This window comes from Berghia stephanieae, chromosome 14 (assembly GCF_034508935.2).
Source record: "Berghia stephanieae isolate SIO BIC M18660-M18661 chromosome 14, UCSD_Bste_1.3, whole genome shotgun sequence".
Classification (NCBI taxonomy): Eukaryota; Metazoa; Mollusca; class Gastropoda; order Nudibranchia; family Aeolidiidae; genus Berghia; species Berghia stephanieae.
Genome location: NC_088373.1, coordinates 31,852,270 through 31,859,769, shown reverse-complemented (window position 1 = coordinate 31,859,769; position 7,500 = coordinate 31,852,270). Strand labels below are relative to the sequence as shown.

The 7,500-nt window shown below is 28.1% G+C and overlaps 1 protein-coding gene and 1 long non-coding RNA gene across 2 annotated transcripts in view; one reads left to right on the top strand and one right to left on the bottom strand.

Moving 5' to 3' along the window:
- Window positions 1–7,500, top strand: part of LOC144960115 (uncharacterized) — a 212,949-nt gene that overhangs the window by 31,407 nt on the left and 174,042 nt on the right. The gene's annotated exons all lie outside the window — the stretch shown is intronic.
- Window positions 1–7,500, bottom strand: part of LOC144960116 (uncharacterized) — a 19,481-nt gene that overhangs the window by 9,873 nt on the left and 2,108 nt on the right. Inside the window, exon 2 of the long non-coding RNA XR_013642755.1 lies at window positions 5,644–5,686. This is a non-coding gene — a long non-coding RNA (uncharacterized LOC144960116). The remainder of the gene's footprint in view (window positions 1–5,643; window positions 5,687–7,500) is intronic.

Sequence of the window (7,500 nt, the reverse complement as noted above, 5' to 3'; positions counted from 1 at the left end):
CAAACCAGGATGGCGGATAATGTGTCCTAAAAATTTATTTGGCGTTTGATGATTTTTTGTTATCAGTGATCTTTTTCTGTTTGCCATTTCTAAAATTTCTTCATTTCTTTTCCTTTCCTCCCATGACACCCTCATCATTCTTCTTTAAAACCACATTTCCGCTGCCTCCAGTCTTTTAACCATGGTCTTGTTTATGGTCCAGCTCTCACAACCATATAGCAGCACCTACAGTACACAGCAATCCAGGACCTTGATTTTTGTTTTCATGCTAATATTCCTGTTTTTCATAATTGTATGCAGCTGGTTGAATGCATTCTTCGCCATACCTATTATTTTCTTTATTTCACAATCTGGTTTTCCATTGGCCTGAATATTTGAAACATTCAACTTGTTGGATTGTTTGTCCTCTGCTTGTTATTACACAGGCTGGTGGGTTATTATTTTTAGATACCGTCATACATTCTGTTTTAGATACATTCAGTTCCAGTCCCATATTTTCACTACTCCCAACTACAACATCCAGTGATTCTTGTAGTTCATGTTCAGATTCTGCCAGTAGAATCGTATCATCTGCATACCTCAGATTTGTTACATTCTTTCCTCCAATACACACCCCCTTCTTATGTTCGATATCTCTTAATATCATTTCACTATAGAGGTTGAATAAATCCGGGGACAGAACACACCCCTGCCTAACTCCTCTTCTAATATGTGTAAAACTGCTTAGCTCGTTTTCAACGCGCATTGCTGCTTCTTGTTCCCAGTACAAATTCCGTAATATTCTTAAATCTTTACCATCAATGTCCAAGGATGAAGCATTATACAAGGATGTAGACATTTGAAAAGGAAATAAAAATTGCTGTTCTGCTCAAAACATTGCATATTATACCCTATTGTAACTCATTCTCAAAATTCAGCGGCGTAGCTTAGCGGTAAGGTATTTGCTTCAGACCCAAAATTACTAATTATTAAATTACTACTACCAAAATTATTAATCCTACCCGCCGCTGCGCTGTGTGGCCCTGAGCAAGTCATCTCGCCCTAGCTCAATTTGCGGCATCTACACTGCGGCTAACGCCTGAGTTAACCCAGTCCCCAATGGAATAGACCCTGGTGATAAATTTCTCCTATGGGATGAATCAAGGGATTTTTGTATTCCTCTCATTCCTTCCACTGCATTTTTCGATCGCTCATATGACTATCCAAAACGTGATGGTCAAAGAAAGATCGAATCATACTCAAACTTCACATTTGTAACTATCAGGAATTCCCTAAACTGAATGCAACCCCGCCTTTTATGATTTGATATCACTTTGATAAACAACAGTATTTGGTGCAGTCGAACCGATGCCTTTTCCAATTCATGACTGTTACCAGAGAACAATTTTTAATTCCTTTTTCTAAAATTCACAATCCGGCAACTTGGTCTTAACATTGTCCTGGGCTCAATTAAATCATTATCCTTAGTAGCTTCTGGGACGGAAAAATTATAACAAAGTACACACAAACTCGACCACGGCAATCACCTTTTCATGACATCCCTCTGGCTTTTCTCACTAGGATAAAAAAATAACCAGGGAGATGAAAAGATGGTCTCTAGCTTTACAGAAATACAATTTGAATGTCCTTGACATCCAAGGCAAGGACAATAACCTGGCGGATCTGTTATACCGTGCTTTTTGTTAACATTAACTAAATATCAAATGATAATCCACGCTACTTTGATAATATTATTTTTAAATTTGATCCCTTCTTCATAGTTAAGATTGAAATTGACGTTTTTTAAAATATTTCGACGATTGGAATTTCAATATAATTGTTATCAAAAAAGAATTATTTATGTATGTATCATCAACCTCTCCACCTGTTTTATCACCTTGATGATTACAATTGGATACAAATAATCAGGTCTCTTAAAATAGACGATGGATTAGAGTCAGTGGACAATCCAATTTCTTTTAATGTATTGTTTTGCAGAAAACAGCAACTAAGGAAATAATGCTCTACACAAATCTTATAGGACTGGATCTAGTATCAAGAGTAGATGGGACCAAATAAATACTCTGTCTCAAAAATAAAACGAGCTCAAAGTACACGGTAACTTGTGATTAATTTGGTCAAAATTTAAAATGTCAGAGGACTAGCAACATTTCGTTGATGAATGCAGATAAAAAGAGCTTTTCAAATATGTGTAAAAATTATCGGGATGGAAAAATTATAGGAGGGGAAAAGTAATGTATATCACAGATTTTGGCAATCATCCTAGTAATGGGTTTTCCATGGAAAAATGCAAACACGAAGAAGCAGACGCCGTCATATTGGTCCATATTTTGCAAGGCCTTCAAACACAATCACCCAGACTTAAAAAGACCACGGGATACTAATTTTGTTGTCATCCTATTAGCCAATCATCATTATATCATTGCTGCAAATCCAGAATGTAAAACTTTTACACAAATCCAAATTAAACGTCTCGGGGACCCTACTATTTAACGTGATGTATAGATACATGATTTGTGATAGACAGGAAAGAGTAAAGCACAGACTGAATGATAACTAGAGCTGTAATAAACGTATAGTTGTTGGTAAATTTTATTTCCTTTATTTATCGTTATTTCTCTACTATGTTAGTCATTACACGAGGCACAACCAACTACCTTCTCCCCTTCTCTATCTAGTCTAGTCTTACTGAATTGACCCTGCTCGGGAGGAAACCTACAACGGATTCCCTCTTCTATTCGCATCTGAAATATGCTCGACAAACTAATCATTCTACAGTACAATACTGTTAGAAAAAAAAACGACAAAAAAACGACCAAAAAAAACCCCCAACAAATCTGGTCAAAAGGAACAAATATGTGTTAGTTAGAATCCAGTGTAAATAATAAATTTGCAATTTAAGATAAAAGCAATAAACTAGATATAAATATTTAATACTCAATCCACGTCAGCTCACATTTCTGTTCTCTGTAAATATTTATACTTTGAATTGAAGAAAATCAGTTCGATCCATCAGTATATTACAATTGGAACATGTAAAACATTGGTTGTCTCCCTCATTTTTTCAAAACTAGATTATTGTAACTCCCTGCTTTTCAATTTGCCTCAGGCTTCCATTAAAAAAATACAACTACGGCAAAACAATGCAGCAAGAATTATTTTTGACGAACGAAAATTTGATTATGCAACCCATTTGTTGGCCTCTCTCCACTGGTTGCTCATTGAAAAGCGCACATATTACAGAGCAGCGTGTCTTGTTTAGAAGTGTTTGACTGGTATAGCATCGGAATATCTAACAGATCACACTTTAAGATCATGCAATGACCAAACAAAAATTTCGGAAAAAAGATCAAGAACATAATTTGGTGATAGATCGTTTGATTGTTTCGGCCCCAAGATTTTAAATAAACTACCACGTGGTATGAGGGAGTGTAAGTCTTTAAAAAGAATCTCAAGAGACATTTTTACTGTATTTGCCATTATTGACACAATGAATCCTTAATTTGGCTATAAATTCATTACTTTTTTTTCACTCAAAATTGATAATTTATATTGTAAATTGCCCAGAGCTTGTGTTTTACACGAGAATGAGCGCTGTATATATTATTATTATTATTATCATTATTATTATTATTATTATTATTATTATTATTATTATTATATTATTATTATTATTATTATTATTATTATTATTATTATTATTATTACTATTATTGTTATATTATTATTATTATTATCATATCATCACATCATCATCATCATCATCATCATCATCATATCATCATCATCATCATCATCATCCATCATCATATATCATCATCATCATCATACATCATCATCATCATCCATCATCATCATCATCATCATCATCATCATCATCATACTCATCATCATCATCATCATCATCATCATCATATCATCATCATCATCATCATCATCATCATCATCATCATCATCATCATCATCATCATCATCATATCATATCATCATCATATTCATTCATCATCATTCATATCATCATTCATATATTATTATATTATATTATTATTATTATTATTATATATTATTATTATTATTATTATTATTATTTATTATTATTATTATTATTATTATTATTATTATTATTATTATTATTATTATTATTATTATATATTATTATATTATTATTATTATTATTATTATTATTATATTATATATAATTTTATATTTTATATTATTATTATTATTATTATTATTATTATATTATTATTATTATTATTATTATTATTTATTATTAATCAAAACTTTCTCAGTTTAGAATAGATAAAACCCTCTGAACATTATTTTATAGAGCAGTAATCGAAAGTGTTTTGTCATTTTGTATAACAGCTTGGGGAGGCAATTGCTTAGCAGTGGAAAGGAACAAAATAAATTCAAATATTTAAAAGAATCCATTCAATACTATATAAATGATGTTGACGATGTATATCTTTTATACGAGAAATTTTGTATTAGTAAAATAATTAAAATATTAATTGACCAAAATCATCCACTAAGACCATCAATTATTATGTCAGGAAGGAGTGGTCGCCTTTTCTCTATTTCAACGAAAACAGACAGACAACGAAAATCTTTTCTGCCGTCCAGTATTAGCCTTTATAACAACAAGCAATAATCATTTTATATAATTATTTCGCATTTTTCATTTTTTTTAAATGTAGATGTTAATAAATTAATTGATTTGTTTTGCAATCTTTTCAATTTTCAATTTATAGTGACAGTTTTAACTATTTTACAGTGGTGAAATTATTCATATTATTAAACGCAGCTCTGGTTATGGAGCTGCTCCTTTTTATATATACATCCTATTTCCATTGTATTTTTATCTTATTGTGTAAATAGTGGTATCGTTCGGCTACACTTCTATGTTCAAGGTATCAATCCAGGTTCGGAAGTTATCATCACATTTTTTGATGGTTTCAAATTCTCCTTCAAGAAGCTCGCGTGCCCCAATGACCCTGAAGGTGATACCAGCTTGGATGCAATCGTGCTGGAACAGCAACAGGATAGGGACCAGACAAAGGATGATCCAACCTGGCGTTCAGACAAGGCTTGCCTTTTCCTGACCCACACTTCTAATTGGGTAAATTATAACACATCTGTACAAAAAATTTCCTTTTTGGGATGCATTAAATTATTATTATTATTATTATTATTATTATTATTATTATTATTATTATTATTATTATTATTATTATTATTATTATTATTATTATTATATTATTATTATTATTATTATTATTATTATTATTATTATTATTATTATTATATATATTATTATTATTATTATTATTATTATTATTATTATTATTATTATTATTATTATTATTATTATTATTATTATTATTATTATTATTATTATTATTATTATTATTATTATTATTATATTATTATTATTATTATTATTATTATTATTATATTATTATTATTATTATTATTATTATTATTATTATTATTATTATTATTATTTATTATTTATTATTATTATTATTATTATTATTATTATTATTATATTATTATATTATATTATTATTATTATTATTATTATTTATTATTATTATTATTATTATTATTATTATTATTATTATTATTATTATTACTCACGGCATTTAAAATCATTGTCGCATGTAAAGCCACTTTTGCAATCCTGAAAGTAAGATTAGAATAGGCCTATGGCGGTTATGAATCAAGAATGGGGAGAATCCGGAGTTATTGTTAGCAAGAGGTATATTGCGCTCTCTTCCGGTATAAACATTGCCTCTTTCTTTTCAGTGATTTTTTGTCTGCAAGCCTCGGTCTACATAAAAAAATGCCGAGGAAAAGGTGTGGTGTGTGCTTGTGGTCTTTGTAACAGCACAACAAGTACAAAGATCACCCTCATATATTGAGGTGTAACATTCACGCCTTGTCCACGACCAAACACTCAAATGAAGATCCGTTTGTTGTGGAATCGGAGATGCAGTCGCTCCAACACGTAAATGAAGGTTCACAAGATAACAAGATTAGATTCATCTCATCCACGTCCTTTCCAAGATATTTGAGCAATTCTTTCGAGCGACTTCGTCATTCTTGTGTGTAAACTTATTATAACATTGAGAGGAGGAGAGTATCGAGTATCTACTAGACAATACTAATATGCAATAATAACAACAACAAGGAACATGATACACACGACAGAATGTCAGGATCATTTGTCACTTTTCTTGTAGTCTAGATCTGTACTGTAACTGTAAACCATTTTTTGCAACCCCATTCGCCCTGATTGCATTGACTTTCATAAGTTGTTTATTTAATTGCCTGAAAATACGAATAATAACATCTACTACTACTACTACTACTACTACTACTACTACTACTACTACTACTACTACTACTACTACTACTACTACTACTACTACTACTACTACTACTATACTACTACTATACTACTACTACTACTACTACTACTACTACTACTACTACTATACTACTACTACTACTACTACTACATATACTAATAATATAATAATATAATAATAATAATAATAATAATAATAATAATAATAATAATAATAATATAATAATAATAATAATAATAATAATAATAATAATAATAATAATAATAATAATAATAATAATAATAATAATAATAATAATAATAATAATAATAATAATAATAATAATAATAATAATAATAATAATAATAATAATATAATAATAATAATAATAATAATAATAATAATAATAATAATATATAATAATAATAAATAATAATAATAATAATAATAATAATAATAATATAAATAATAATAATAATAATAATAATAATAAATAATAATAATAATAATAATAATAATAATAATAATAATAATAATAATAATAATAGTAATAATAATAATTACAATAATAATAATAATAATAATAATAATAATAATAATAATAATAATAATAATAATAATAATAATAATAATAATAATAATAATAATAATAATAATAATAATAATAATAATAATAATAATAATAATAGTAATAATAAAAATAATAATAATAATAATAATATAATAATATAATAATAATAATAATAATAATAATAATAATAATAATAATAATAATAATAATAATAATAATAATAATAATAATAATAATAAATAATAATAATAATAATAATAATAATAATAATAATAACAATTATAATAATTATTATTATTTTTGTAATAGATAGATGGTATATTTTGTTACAGAACACTCCTCTCTAAGTCTCAAAAAATTGGCCACCCATTAGTAGCTGGACAAGGGGCGGGGGGGGGGAGAGAATTATATAATACACCGGTTCCAAATATGTATGTTCTAACAATTGGGGTAACTTTGCCTCTGTGAATTTGGACCATTTTGAATAATATCAGCTGCAGGTAAAGTTTCCCATCTAGGCAAAGTTACGCCAATTGACGTCATCTAGTATGATGAAAGAATGATATGTATTTG